General features: G+C 52.7%; 1 protein-coding gene across 1 annotated transcript in view; it reads left to right on the forward strand.

Moving 5' to 3' along the window:
- AR (androgen receptor) overlaps positions 1–15,296 on the forward strand; it is a 67,697-nt gene that overhangs the window by 17,309 nt on the left and 35,092 nt on the right. The window lies entirely within an intron of this gene.

Raw genomic sequence — 15,296 nt, forward strand, 5'->3', positions numbered from 1 at the left:
GCCCTTGCTGGAGCCCAGGGGGTCTGATGTGCTGGTGAGTCGTTGAGGGTGGGTGGGTGCCCTCTCCCTCCGCACCGATGTGCTCCTGCTGGGAGTAGAAACTGGGGCTGTCCGCAGCTGGTGGCTTTGGGAAGAGCCACGGGGGTAAATCCCGCTTTACAACAGCATCTTCCCCCTTGCCGCTGGATCACCATCCGGCTGGGTGTTCCTGGGGTTGCTGCCATCAGGAGAAATCCCCAGAAGTGCCAGAGGAGAGGATGCAGATTTCCTAGAATGCATTTTATAGAGTCACTAGGACATGGTCAGTTCTCAGGATGAGGTGGGAAAACCCTGGACTTTGGTTCCTCTCCTCTCACCCTGTTCTCGGGGGAGGGGAAGGCCTTAGAGGGCTGCTTCTTGTCTTCCCCAAGATGATACTTTACTTCTTTTTCCAGTGTTTTCTCACCAGCCCTTCAGCAGTTTGACTGCGGTTACATATTTTAGCTGCATTAGCTTCTTTGCTGGTTAGAAATGGCAGAAAAAATGCTTTGACCTTGGCCCATGTGCTGAGAATGGAGTCCAGGCGCAAGTTTTTATATCAGTAATTTCCTAGCGAAGGCTTCTGCCTCCTCCCCCTCCCGCCTATCTGGAGCAGCAGCAGCGCTCGCACATTTTCCGACATGCCGTTGGGGAGGGTTCGGGCGGGCTATCTCGGCAGCTCCGCTTTCCTCTTATAAAAGAGAGGAAAGGAGAAAAGCAATTTGGGTGCTGATCAGGTTAATTGCTTTCATCTGGGTGGCAGTTAGGTGCCTTAACTGCAAAATGAAATACCGCGTGCAAATATTGTTCAGGTGATCTACGGCTTTCTTGACTCGTGTGCGTGTGTGCGCATTTGTGGGCATGCGTCTTCTTCCACCCGTGGACACAACGCATGAGTTTTGTTATATGTATTCTTGTCTTGTATAAAGTGCAGCTCCATCCCTTGCCCTGGTGGCTGCAGCAATCCGTCTGCAGACACTGCGGAGGAGGCATGGAGAAACGGGGGTTTTGCACCATCCTGTCCATGGGAAGGTCACAGGAGTCCCCCCCGGAGGGATGGGGCTCTGCCAGCCTCTGCGTGGGGACATTGCGGGGGTTGGCATGAAATCGGCATCGCTGCTTCTCGCTGCTCAGGCACAAAGTTGAGAACTAACCCTCCAGGTCACCCCTCTCCCTTCTCCCGCTCTCTGGAAGTGCCGTCTCCGTTCAGCAGGGCAGGTCTGGGTGGCCCGTGTCCAGCTTGGGTCCGAAGCCTGGAGCCATGGGGTCCCACGGGGACCGTGTCCCCTCCTCTACCAGCTCTGGGCTTTGTCCCTGCGTGTGCTCGTACACTTCAGAACGTGTAAGGTCATCCCAGTTAGCTCAGCCTGTTCACATGGATTTAGTTTTCTGGTTCTCAGTTATTTGCTTTGTTTTGATGTGTCCCCTGTGGTCGGAAAGTCTTTCCCTGATAACATGATCTTCTACTTGTGAATAAATCCATTACTTCCCGATGTGCTCCCGAGTCCCCAGGAACATCTTCAAATGGTTAGGAAAAAAATAAAATAGCAGCAGAGGGATTTATTTTTCCCCTTTCTTGTTTACAGCACAGCCTGTGTCAAATGCCAGGCCCTCGGTTCTGGGCCGTTTTGGAGGGCGGCTTTGAGGGGGGAGCGCAGCGGGGCAGTGCCGGGGTGCCTGCGGGATGGAGCATCCCCCCCCGGAGCTGTGCCGAGGGTGGGACGGGGACGGGCTGAGGGTGAGCGGTTCTCCCTTGGTTCAGCTCGCCCTCCGTTTTGCCACATTGGTGCTTAAACTCGTGAATGACGGCCTGCGTCGGAACAGTTGCCCGAGTCCCCGCGGGGATGAGGTGGCAGGCTGAGGGTAGCAGGGTGGCGAGCTGGTCCCTCTGTGTGCCTGTCTGCAGTTAGCTGAGGGGGGTCCGCGTGTCCTGTGGGGACCCCCTGGGATCAGCAGTGATCCTTTTGCTCCCGGGTGGCAGGGCAGAGCCGTGCCCTCGCCACCGGAGGAGGGGATGGGGCTCTGCGCCTCTGGCTTTCCAAGAGCTGGGGTCAAGGTGGGCGCTCGGCCGCTTCGGCGCCTTTGTCCCGAGATGACTATCTTGCTGCTCGCTTAAAAGAGACTTATGAGAACGCTCTCAAGGCTAGGAGGCCTAAAATTAGACGTGGCATCTGTGTTTTGGTTTGCAGGCGGGCTTAAAAAAAAAAAAAACCCGATTCCTGGCTGCTTTCGTTCTTTGCCTGCTTGGAAGAGTGAAGCAGAGGCAGAGGCGAGGCAGACAGGGCGCTGGGCTCTTAAACGATTGCAAAAGCGCCTCGGCTCTCTCAGGACGTGGCTGCCCTGCAGGGCCAGCACATCTGCAGGTTTCAATGTCTGTCTGTGTTTTATGGGGGTACCTCCCATGCACGTGGATCCCCTGGGATCAGCCGATTGCAGCTGCTGCAGGGTTCTGCTCTCTGTATTTCCCAAGAAACGCTTCCAGCCCCCAAAACGACAGGTCCAGCCGGCCGTGCCTTGTGTCACAAAATGGAGCATACCGGCATCAAGGCACCGTTTCCCGTGTCTCTGCCGGGCCGGGATGCCCCGGGCTTGCCGTAAGCGTGCCGCCGGGGTTGGTGACAGCATGGCTCGCTGCTCGTCCCCGCTGCAGTGTCCTGCCCCAGGTGTGGGCAGCTGGGAGCCGTGGGCACGCACGGCCGTAGGGCAGCCACCAGGGAAGGCAAGGCCACGGAGCAGGAGGACCCGGCTGGGCCTTAGCCGCTTGCTGCGGGATGCTGAGGAATTTGCCTCCGCGTTGCCTCTGTTGCTGAGATCAGGGCTAAGAGTGCCAAGAAGACCATAGATATGTGAAACCTTTGCTATAATTTGCGTGTTTACTCTTTGTGAGATGACTCAAAGCTTGATCTGCTTTGAGGGCACGGGGAGATGATATTATTGCGTAAATTGTGAAGTCTCTAGAAAACAAGTGGTTTGCCAGCAGAAAAGAAATTTTGCAGATATAACTTACGCCCGTTTCCCAGACATAATAAGGAAAAGCATTTTTATGCCCCTGCAGCTGTGTCTCTGCAAAGGCTTGCTCTTGGTATAAACATGCCTAAGAATAAAACAATTCTGCCAGTAAGTTCTGGCACCAGCTGAAGTTCCCACCTAGGCCAGCCCAAAAACCCCACCGCAGGCTCTCGGCAGCTGCGCCAGGTGCGGCGCGAGAGCTGGCACGGCTGGCGACGCACAGCCACCGCGGCGCGGCAAGTCCCGGCATCCTCCTCCGGCTAGAGGGGACGCTGCGGGGCCGAGGGCGGGAGCTGCTCCCTGGGTGGGATGTTGCTCTTTCTTCCTCTCTTCCCCATCCATCCCCAGGGCCGCTGGGCTTTGCCGAGAGGAGGAGGGTGCTGGTCCACTCGGGGAGGTGGGGGAGGCAGGAGCAGTGGTCCTCCCAGGGGCAGCGATGCTGCCTTTTGCTTTGCTGCCTGTGCCAGCAGGTGTTGCTCCGGTGGTGTGTGCCTCCCTGGTTGGCTGCCACCGCGAGAAGTGTTTCTTGTGGTCTTTTTCCATGCTGGATTCCTCCCTCGTCTGCCATCTGCCCATTTTCAACTCACTCTTCATCCAATAGAGACATAAAAATGCAGAATTTGTGGTAGCGATAATTCCACTGCCAAATAAAGTGGGGAAAATATTCTGTGTTTTAAATATCTGCGTCTGGGAGTGACTCCTGACATCCATCAGCATTCCGGCTGGGAGCCTTCCCGTTGTACTGGTGGTCTGAGGTCTGAGCCGGGCACAGGGAGCGCTCCGGTCTGCAGCCCCCGTTTGCACCGACTTGTTCTTTGGTGGAATAACTGGGATTATCAGACAGTTTTCCACGAGTTCCCGCAGGAGCAGTGGCGGATGCCATCTCCAGCTGCAGAGCCGATGGGGCGGTTCGTGGTCCGTCAGAGGAACGCTGTTAAGCCCATGTTGCAAGTGGGGCAAGGTGTGGAGCCATATTCCCACTTTCTCATCAGGGAAGAAGAGTGTGGAAGCCCGTGTTTACTAGAGTCTGTGAAACTCAGGGGAGGTCAGTAAAATATAATGGTGGGTGGTTCACGGGTTTTGCTGGCGTCTCGGAAGAGGTCAAGCTCCCAGCGGAAGGCAGCACCTCAGCACCGGGAATTCCCTGTGTGGCTGAACCAGCTCCCGAAAGCAGAGAAAATCCAGTTTATTCAGCCAGTTCAATTCGAAGGCTGGTCATTCAAAACGCAGACCTACTCAGAGCTGAAAAAGCCGGAAAATGTGAGAGGTTTTCTTCCAACCTGTGTAGAGAATGAGGCATGGGACAGGGGTATCCAACCACTGTAAAATCTTGGAGATCCCTTAGGAAAGGGCCAGTCAGCAGGGTTTGCAGCTCACAGGTAAGCCTGACTTGGCTTTAGTCAATTGATTTGAAATACAGTCTGCTTTGATAAGTTTAGTTCCGGCTTACCGGAAAAGCAATTTAGAATGTTCACATTTCCATTGAATTTATGGATCCATTTGAATGCAACTGGATGCGTATCACAAATAAAATATTAACCCAGCATCTAATAAATAAGAAGTGTGTTGTACACCATTTTCTAAGTTATAGAATGGAAAATCAAAAGTCACGGCAAACTGTATAATTGCTTCAAAAAAAAATAAAATATAAATGGGTATTTGCTAAAAAGGAGAAGGCTCTTGCTAACAAAAAGAACTGTCACATCCTCTGCAGAAGGATCAGCATGGCCCCTATTTAATGCCAAGGTAGGGAACATCACTGAATGCATTCTTTAGGGAAAATCACTGCAAAAGAGAGACATAGGAAAGATGAAAATAAATTACTTAAGTAGAGGGATCCTTGTTGCCAAATTAAATTCTGATTACATTAGAAGTTCTATATGGTGTTGATTTAAACCAGCCCACTTTTGTTTTCTTTTTGCAGTACCTCATCAGAGCTAGCTGAAGGTGCTGAGGGGACCACGAGGGAAGCTCTGTTCCAGCAGGCATCCTCCTGCGGGTGGGGGCGAAGCTGAGCCCCTCGGTCCCTGCCCAGGGATGGCTGGAGGGGTCAGCCCATGCTCGGAACGGGACACCACGTCTTGGGGTGACCCCCGGTGTGGGGCTCAGGGGGGTTGAGCATCTCGAGGGTCAGTTGCCCGATTCTGCTGCCCGCGGGCTGGAGGTGACGGTGAGCGCTCTGCCGACGGCGCCCGGAGGTTTCCCGTTCTCTTTTAGAAAGCCAAAGCTGGTGAACGAGGCTCGTGGTGCTCATCCTGCTGCCAGGCTGCAGAGGAGATGCCCGTGGGCTGGAGAGGGGCTTTCTCCTCGCCCGAGCGCAGAGGTGAGCAGGGCGTCTGCATACGGCATTGCCAGCAGTGCCCCCGTCCTGCCAGCACCCTGCGTACCCGATCGGCTCTCCCGCCAGCAGCTGCTGCTTTCAGTTTGAGGCATGACAGTACTTTGTGGATTGGGCAAGTGATTTGTGGAGATACCTTGGGGACCAAATGGCCGGTTCACATGAGGCTGCGCTTCTGGACACAGCTCCGTTTGTGCTGGCCGACGGCCAGCCTCTGCAAACCTCCCCTTATCCCTCAACCCTGCCAGGGAAAAGGCTGGGAGCAGGTATTGTTCTACAGAGGCTTTGGGAGCAGGAGCAGGGACCACTTGTCTCATTTATAAACACAGTGCTGGCATTAAGGTCCATGTACTACAAGAACAAAAAGAGCATTAATCTGCACGTGAAGGACGTGTGGAGAGAGTAGCTTTGGTCTTCTGCCCCAGGCTGATCTCTGTCGTTGCTTGAGTCTGGCAAGCCCTGGGAGAGGACGGGAATTCCTGCTGAGAAACCCGCTCCTGCCCCGGGATTGTCACCCCAGCACTGTTTGAGGCTCCTGGAGCCGTGCTGCTGGCACGGCCGGCTGCGGGTCCGGCAGCCTCCCATCCCCCTTCCCAGCCCCGTGAGACATGGGCTGCCGAGGGGTGGCCCTGGCCAGTGGGATCAGAGCTGGCGCAGGCAGGGAGATGTTCTGTTCCTCTGTAGATTCACACTTCAGACCTGAGTGTTCTGAAAAGCTACCAAGAAATTTGCATCACCTCTTCCAAAGCATTTAATAAGTATGGCTTATTTTCAAAGAGGGAAAGCTTAATGCGGGAAAGCCAGCAGGTCGAGGGAGGGGATTCTGCCCCTCTGCTCCGCTCTGGGGAGACCCCACCTGCAGTGCTGTGTCCAGCTCTGGAGCCCCCAACATCAGAAGGACATGGACCTGTTGGAGCGAGTCCAGAGGAGGCCACGAAGATGCTCAGAGGGCTGGAGCCCCTCTGCTGTGGGGACAGGCTGAGAGAGCTGGGGGGGTTCAGCCTGGAGAAGAGAAGGCTCTGGGGAGACCTTAGAGCCCCTGCCAGAACCTAAAGGGGCTCTACGGGAAGGACGGGGAGGGACTCTGGATCAGGGAGTGTAATGATAGGACAAGGGGTAGCAGTTTCAAACTGAAAGAGGGGAGATTCGGATCGGATATTAGGAAGAAATTCTTTGCTGTGAGGGTGGTGAGCCCCTGGCCCAGGTTGCCCAGAGAAGCTGTGGCTGCCCCATCCCTGGAGGGGTTCAAGGCCAGGTTGGACGGGGCTTGGAGCAACCTGTTCTGGTGGGAGGTGTCCCTGCCCAGGGCAGGGGGATGGCACTGGGTGGTCTTTAAAGTCCCTTCCAACCCGAACCATTCTAAGATTCTATGAAAAGTCTTCCTATAAAAGCAGACCGTTAGTATGTGGTACTACAAGCCTGAGGTACCCCGCCAAGTACAGTAACAGCCAGGATGCCTCCTAGGGGACTGTAAGCAGTACTCCCTATCTGGCATGATGGCAGTCTCTCTTGGAGCATGAAATACATGGATCAAAAGTATCTTATTATTTGTGGTTTTCTTCATAGTCACATTTTCTTTTTGTCAGCAGAGGAGATGGGTTTGAGAATGGAAGATTATAGTGTGGGCTAAACTAACTTAAAAAATATTAGCCAGGACAGACTGTTTCCTTGGGAAATAAGTCGGGCTCTCTGTGCACCGAGGACACCAAGGTCTTGTCCTTGGAGGCTCCAGGTGACTGCTGTCACCAGGACGATATGGTGTACAGCGCTGATGACCTCGGGGGTGCTCGTCAGGGCTGAAGCCTGCTTGCATTACTCCTGTTTTGCTTTTTGTTCCCTTCGTGATCAGGTGAGTTCCCATCTTAAATAACCTTGCAATACGCTTATGCCGTCTCTTTTCATGGATACCTTCTCTGTCTGGGGAAATCAAGTGTTTCATCTTCTCTAAGCTGATTTACTTAAGCCACTCCCTGAGCTCGCTGGCTGGAAATCAGGTTTTGAGGCAGAAGTTTTGGTCTCAGTACTGTATCCAAAATACAGAGCCCGCCTGTGTGATACAGAGCCTGCAGAGTGGCTTTGCGTTTCAGGTATAGCATACTTGCCTCCTTTCACCTTTTTAACCTTATTTTCTGCATCTTCCTGAGGGATGACTGGAAGGTGAGAGCCAATGATGGTCATTAAAATCAGGAGAGACCCCAGTGGTTTGGGTTGTGATGTGGCCTCTGCTGTCCATCCTGTGAATAGGGGAGGGACTCTTTGTCAGGGAGTGGAGCGATAGGACGAGGGGTAACGGTTTCAAACTGAAAGAGGTAGATTCAGATGAGATATTAGGAAGGAATTCTTGGCTGTGAGGGCGGTGAGCCCCTGGCCCAGGTTGCCCAGAGAAGCTGTGGCTGCCCCATCCCTGGAGGGGTTCAAGGCCAGGTTGGACGGGGCTTGGAGCAACCTGGTCTGGTGGGAGGTGTCCCTGCCCAGGGCAGGGGGTGGCACTGGATGGTCTTTAAGGTCCCTTCCAACCCAAACCATTCTGTGATTCTATAATAGGTGTGGGGTGGCTCGGTTGGTCGGGGTGGCGGTTTGGGACTGTCACCTGGGTGCCAGGGCAAAGGCCACCCATGGGACAAAGGGCGGCCAGCTTCCAAGCAGCTCCGGGCTGGAGCAGCGAAGGAATGCAAAAGGAAAAAGAGCCGTGGGCTTGCCTGGACCTGGGCTGGTGGAGATGGGGCTTCAGCTACGGCTGGGACCCAATGTGTGAAAAATAAACTGCCAAAATAAGTAAACAGAGCATTTGAAAAGAAAAAAAAAAAAGAAAAGAGAATTTAATTTGGGAGATTTGAGAATAGGTTTGTGCAGCTGTGCTTGTTGAAGTTATTCATGCCCCCAGGGCCGGGAGGCAGCCGCTGAGCTGCTGCCCTCTCTGCTGGAGAGCCCCAGGCTGCTGCTCCTGGGAGCTGCTGGTGGGAGGACCCTCTCCGGAGGGCGTGCTCGTTCTGCCTGCCCTCAGTGCCAGGGATGTTTGGAAAAACCTCTTGTCATCTGCTAATGTTATTTAAATCCAATGAAGATCAAGTTCCCATATGTGTTTACCACGGACGCGTCCCTGTTGTTCGCGCTGTGCACCATGCTCTGCTCTCTCGGAGATGCTATCTCACCTCTCCGCCTCCAGCGGTTATACATGAAAACAAGGCATGGTCAGTTTAGAAACATATTCAAGGCTATTTAGAAAAAAGGAAATAAATTCAGTGTACAAGGCTGCGTGTTTATAGATTAAAGTGCTCAAAGCGTTTTAACAGATGGGATGCTTTAAAGTTTCCGTGCAGGCTTTGTTATCTGAACCGGGGCGGCTTAGTGACTGTGGTTTGAAGATTCAGTTCAGCTCGGGCTGAAGCCAGTGGCAGTGAAATGGGAATGTGCGAGAGGACACGAGGCTCGTGCCTGAAATGAACAGCCCCTCTCGTGGCTGAACGTGGGTCTTGCCCCTCGATGGGAGTCACAGCCCTCGGTCCAGGCAGGAGCCACACAACTCCGTTGACGGGAAGCCGGTTATTTTTAATACTGTGTTCGAAAATGTCGTGCACGGATGGTACCATTTTAAATGCAGCATTTACTACTGATAACATCACAGTATCGCAGAAATGACAGTACTTGAAATGACCGGACAGGATTCTGTGTCATCCCGAGTTTTTGTGCGAGTGTTTATTCAGTTCATGGCTCGGCGTCTTCTCGAGCGTTATGGCCGGGCAGATTTTTAGAGACAGCGTGGTAAAGGTGCAAAAGCCACCAGCCGCTTTCTCCAAAGGGCAAGGCGTGCTCCGTGCTGGGGATTCCCAGCTGATGGCTGGTCGGGCTGGGATGAGCTGGGCTGCGTGGCAGCCGCTGTGGGCGGGCAGGCAAATCCCAGTTAGGGATTCTCCGACGGCCAGCCCAGCGTTTGCAAATCCACCGCGTTGTGCTGTAGCGGATATGTTTCTGGACATGGCAGCTAAACCCCGGAGCGGGTTCCAAGCCCGCTGGTGCTAACAACGGCGCTGAGCGGTTTCACGCCGTGAGCTGGTGGCACGAGGAGGTCGTGCCAGCCCGGAGGGCACAGCCGTGCAGAGAACACCGCGGACGCCTTCCACTTCAGCCTGGTGGGTTGTGCTGCTGCAACTGTTAGCGTGATTTTAACACGGAAAGTGCAGTCAAATTTAAGAGTGAGGGAGGTGGAAATTGTGTTTGTTCAGTTCTGTCAGATTGAGGGAAAACAGAGGGAGTGTGAGGAATCTGCATCGTGTTATATTAGCGTGGTGAACTGCTTAATGAATTAATCTTATTTGAGCTGGTAGGCAGGGACTGCAGAAGCCATGCAGATAAAAGCAGCAAACATACTTTTTCGTGGTTTGTCTTTGGAATCAGAAGTTCTGGGCAGGGGGCAGTTGTGCCTTGGCTCCTCTTGGGTAGCGTGTACCGTCTGTTGCTGAGACGGAAACTTTCTTTGTGGCTTGTGAGAAGTGGTTGACTTTTCTCCGTGATTGCCCTTGGTTTTCTGGCTGTGTTGTGGAATCTGGGCTGTTGGGTGAAATCTGCTATGGACAAGTGCTCCCACTGCAAAAGTATGGTTCCTGCTCTACAGAAATATTTGCGTGTGGCAGGAGCTCAATAGATTCTATTCGTTTCCTTAAAGAACCCTTCTGAAACGACAGTAAAAATCTTCCTATGGCCGTAAGAGAGATACTGAGGTTGTTTTTTTCTCCCTGCTGAAAACCGCCGTGCTCCTTTGTGAGCAGCCCTGACCTTGGCCTTCAAACTGTGTGCCAGGGCTGGAATCTCTGCCCGACGTCACAGCTGCACCAGTTGTGTCTGCCCGTGCCGCGCTATCTCCTTGCTTTGGGTTTCGGAGGCAGTGTGACACTTGCCATATATTGTGTAAACTTCGGTCACGTCTTCTGGAGCCCTCGGCAACGCGCTCGGTGTATCAGCAGGTACCGACAGAGTGAAAACTTCCGCTTGGGGGAGAGCTTTGGCCAGCCCATGGTGAAGCTGCTGCCGAGCCACCCCTCCGGTCCCTTGCAGAGGAGCTGCTGGTGGCTGGGACACCCCCTGCAGGGGGGAGTCCGGGGCTCTGCCCGGAAAGCTGCCAGTCCACACACCATTACAGCCTCTGTAAACCATCTTTTTTGGCTCATTGTGGTGTTATTACCTACATATTTTGAGAACGCCTTTAAAAGGTCTCTTGGAAACTAGAAAATAGATCACTAAAGGTACCATTATCACAACTCACGCCGAGTTGCCTGTGTTTTCAGCTTTATTTTTCTTACAATTTTACCTCTAAAAATTAAAAAAGAAAAGGCAAATTGGCATCTTTTTAAAATCAAGGGCGTTCCTGGGCAAATCCTTCTGCTCTGTGGACAGTGGCTGCCAGTAATAGAAGTGCAGGAGTGAGCTGGAAATCGCGTTGCTGCTGCCGGGCTCGGCCTGGAGCCGAGCCGCTCCCCAGCTGCCAAAACATCGAATCCTGACAGATGCTCCCCTGTGCAAACCCCGAAGGCAGGAGGGTTAGACCCGTGACGAGCGTGTCTCACAGCCAGGATTAACCTTCAGTGTCTGCCAGCTCCCTCTGATTTCCATCCGTAAGCGGGTGGCTGGGGGTGAGACCGGCCGAGCACACGGAGGTTTGCGAGGATAGCCTGAGCACCTCTGGGATGCTCTGCTCAGCACCCTTCGCAGGCAGATGCACATGTATAGCTACTCTAGATACGTAGAATCACAGAATGGTCAGGGTTGGAAGAGACCTTAAAGGCCACCCAGTGCCACCCCCTGCCCTGGGCAGGGACACCTCCCACCAGCCCAGGTTGCTCCAAGCCCCGTCCAACCTGGCCTTGAACCCCTCCAGGGATGGGGCAGCCACAGCTTCTCTGGGCAACCTGGGCCAGGGCCTCCACCCTCACAGATTTCTTCCTGAGATCTCATCTAAATCTCCCCTCTTTCAGTTTAAAGACGTTACCCCTCGTCCTGTCGCTACACTCCCTGATCCAGAGTCCCTCCCCATCTCTCCTGGAGCCCCTTTAGGTTCTGGCAGGGGCTCTAAGGTCTCCCTGGAGCCTTCTCTTCTCCAGGCTGAACCCCCCCAACTCTCTCAGCCTGTCCTCACAGCAGAGGGGCTCCAGCCCTCTGAGCATCTTCTGATCATCACACATCCATGAAAGCGTATTTCTACGTGCACAACTCTCCTCCTGCAGAAACCGCTATCTAAAAAGCTGTTGAAAATTGCTAACCTACTTTGCAGCTTTTAAATAATTAAGCCTCAAAAATACTCCAAGGTCTTCCAGGGGTCCTACTTCTCTCATCACAACAGCTGCTACTGTGAGAGTCACTTTTGCTCGTTTCCAATCTGAAATACATAGTGCAAAGAGTAGGGAAAGCACAGTGTGGAAGGCCTTATGGAAAAAAAGAAATTAGCCCTTTTCAGATTTCTGATTGCATAGAGGGGAGAAAAAAGGTAGCAGGTCGTTTAGAGGAAAGGTCTGGTACTGCTGGAATCTAAAAAATTGCTGGGTAAGTAAGACATTTTTAGCCAAACTTTTATATCTGCTGCTGGTTGTTTCTTAGTAGCGTCTGCTCTCCAATAGCACCTCACAGCGAGTGCCAAGGCTGCGTAGCGTTGGGTGCTTGTGCAGACGTGGCACGGGGGAAACGGGGGGTGCCCTGGGCTGCTGCTGGGGATGGGACAGTGCGGTTGCACTGGGAAGACAGGCGGGATGCTGGGGGGCGAGGGAGGGAGATGACTGTTGCAGCAGGACCTAACTACGGCAGGTGTGCTGCAGCCAACTGTGTCTCCTCCGTTTAATCACTAATTCGAGAAAAGCCTTGGAAATTGAGATTGTCAGGAGACAATCTCAAGGAGATTGTTGGCAGGAGAGTTGAGCAGCATCTACAGGTGAATCACCGATTCCGATTGCTGCTGCTAAAAGGATGAGAAATCACTCAAAACGTTTCTTGCCTTAAGAAGAGAGGATAAAATTGCTGCTCCGGTTATTAACCTACAATTTAGGTAGGATCTGCATAGCTGTCATATGAGGAATAGAAGATAGCAGCGTTCTTGAAGGACACAACCGACAGCAAGATCAGAGGAGAGAGGTGAGCCCGGGTTTTGATCTCACCAATAATTGTCCCATTTCGTGCTTTGTTCTCAAGGTGCGAGGGGCTCAGAAAAGACAGTCGTACTTCGGCAAAGAGCCCTGACCTGTGTGAAAGGCAAACCACAGCCGGACTCTGGTCACAGACTTTTAAGCTTTGGTTGAAATTAAGCATCCCAGCTAGTTCACATAACAACAGCAACAGTCCCTTAAGTCCTGTCTGCACCTGAAGGTATTTTTCAGCCTGTGGTATGATTTAAACCAGTCAAATATTGGCTCCTCATCTGTTCTTGAGGAAACGCTTTTTCTCATTTAAAACCTCCCTCTCCTCAGTTTCTGTCTCTTGGGAAGCGGAGCAAAAGGGAATGTGGATAGTCTGGACTAAAGAAGCCACTCTTATTACCAGAATTAAAAGAGCTGAGCAAAAGATGATTAGCAGGCAGCTGCCCCTACACGAGTGCATCGTTGTCCTTGCCACAGCTCTCCTTCAGAGCGATTGCTCTTTAAGCTCTTCCACTACAAGTAGTTTTAATCCCGATGTTTGTGTCCCACTGCTGCTTGTGCTGCCGGATCTCCCCGGGTTTGGGGAGTAAGTGAAACAAGACGGGGGAGAGGAGGTGGGAGAAGGATGGGAGAGGTGGGGGTCTGCGGGGGACCCACCGACCGCCCGGGTGCCTGCTGCAGCCTCAGCCCGGCAAGCGCGGGGCAGCGGTGCCCTGCGTTGTAACTCACTGCAGAGATGGAAATCCCAATGGAAACGCTGGTGGTTAGCCCTGCCAACACACATATCTTTCCTTAATTAAACCTCAGTGCTGCCAGCTGCTCTTTCAGTGTGTGAGATGTCCCCTTGTGTCGTGCCAGGACGGGCAGAGCTGCCGGCGGGACACGGAGAGGCTGCCACGGGCAGAGGGGCTGAGAAGCAGGACAGCAATCCCTTGCCCTGGGGTCTGTGTCAGTGTTTCACCCCTTTTTCTAAAAGTTGCGAGGCTTTTAGGAAGATTCACGGTACGGGTTCTGCCTGCCATCTCTCCCAGGACTCTCTTCTGTTTCAGTGGATTTTGGGTTTGTTCACGCTGTGGACCCAACTGGGGCTTTTTGGAATATAAAGATTTTTTCTAAGTCCCAGCATTGTCACATTCTCTCTTAATATAATTTGATTTCTGAGAGCTCACCTGCAAGCATTCAAACAATCCCAGAAACCAAAAGCAGATCTAATTTTGACCAAAAAGTTGCAGTGACCTGCTTGCTGACTGTTAGAAGTTAATTGCCTCATCCAGTGTTTTGACAAAAAACCCTATTTTAGCAAATAACTTAACATGCCATTGCTCCCCATTCTGCCTGGACATGCATTGACTTGCAGCTCTGATAAGCACCTCTCGTGCTGCCATGCCTTCTGAAGAAGCAGCTTCTCCACAGATCTGATCAAACAAGTGTGTGGCAACGAGTGGCAGGAGGGAGGTGGCAGGAGGGGTGCCAGCCAAGAGAAAAGGATTTGGGCATGCCAGATGGAGGGAAGCATGAGGAATATGCAGTTGGATAGGAGGGCTGGCTCTCGGAGCATCTCGATGCTGCGGTTGACGTGGCTGGTTGGCACTACATCAGTCTGGCGCGTGCGGGAAGCGTGGCACTGGTGGGTGAAGTCCTCCCCCAAGGTCCTGGCTCATGGGGACTCGGTCCCACATTGTCAGCACCATGGGAGCTATGGGCTGTGCTGGCTGGGGAGCGGTAGGAGGGGTGGAGGTGGACCACCGCAGTCCTCTCGTTGCGCTTGGCACCTGCTTGGGTTGTGCCTGGGCTGCAGGAGGCTCCTTGTGCTTCCTCAGCAGGACTTGGAAGAGGTTTGTGTCAAAACTGGGGGCTGGGGAAAGCAGCAACAGGCAAAGATGGCCCCAGGTCTTCATGGGAGTCCATGCTCTGCCCCTGCTGACATCTGGTTTCCATCCCCATCCTTGTTCCCAGCTATGCAAACTGAAAGCCCAAAATGGGTCGTTCAGGCTATTGAGCTGGCATGTGGAAAATGTGAAGCTCCGTAATCCATGCTGACCCTCTTCCAGCATTTAATCGTATTTATTATAAGACAGATCCTGCAACTTTTATTTTTGGCTCTGAGGCTTGTTTTCACCATTCGGTGGTTGGCAGCGCTGTGCTCTGTCCATGGGGCCATCCCAGGGCAGGGACCTTGGTGGCACTATCCCAATGTGCCCCGTGTGACTGGGAGACGCAGAGGCAGTGCCTTTAGTCATGGGATGGGTATAAACAGGAGTCTACTTGGGCACATTCACAGCAAATGTTTTATGTTTTCACCAGAGGCGTCTGGCTGGTTTTAGTAGTCACGTGGATGAGCAAGGCATCCTGGAAGAAAGTTCAGTCCAGCCATTGCTGGGTATTGAAAGAGGGAACAGGTAGAAAAAAAGCAAGAGAAAAAAGCAAGAAGAAAAGAATAGCTTAAGGGAGTTTGGTAGCTTAGGAAAAATTAGTTTGTTTAAATTAAGAATCAAAAGGATAAATTAATCTGTATTGAAGCGACAACAATGACTTTAATGGAGCGGGATCACATAGCTTAATGAGCATGCAGAGTCCTTTTTTGATGTACAGGCCTCACTATTGAGGCCAAAATTGAAGCCAACAGCCAGTCCCAGTCGTCTTCTCTTTCTAGGCTGTGCTGTCACTGTGCCTGTACTTTGTCCCACATTGTACTTAGGGGCAATGTCAGGAGGAGCACCCCAGCATGGTCTTCTGCATGGTCAAAGAGAGATTTGGCTTAGTCATCTCTTGCCTCCTTTCTGATCAGTGCTTGACTTGTCCCATCACTGAAA

The sequence above is a fragment of the Larus michahellis genome, chromosome 9 (genome assembly GCF_964199755.1).
Source record: "Larus michahellis chromosome 9, bLarMic1.1, whole genome shotgun sequence".
Lineage (NCBI taxonomy): Eukaryota > Metazoa > Chordata > Aves > Charadriiformes > Laridae > Larus > Larus michahellis.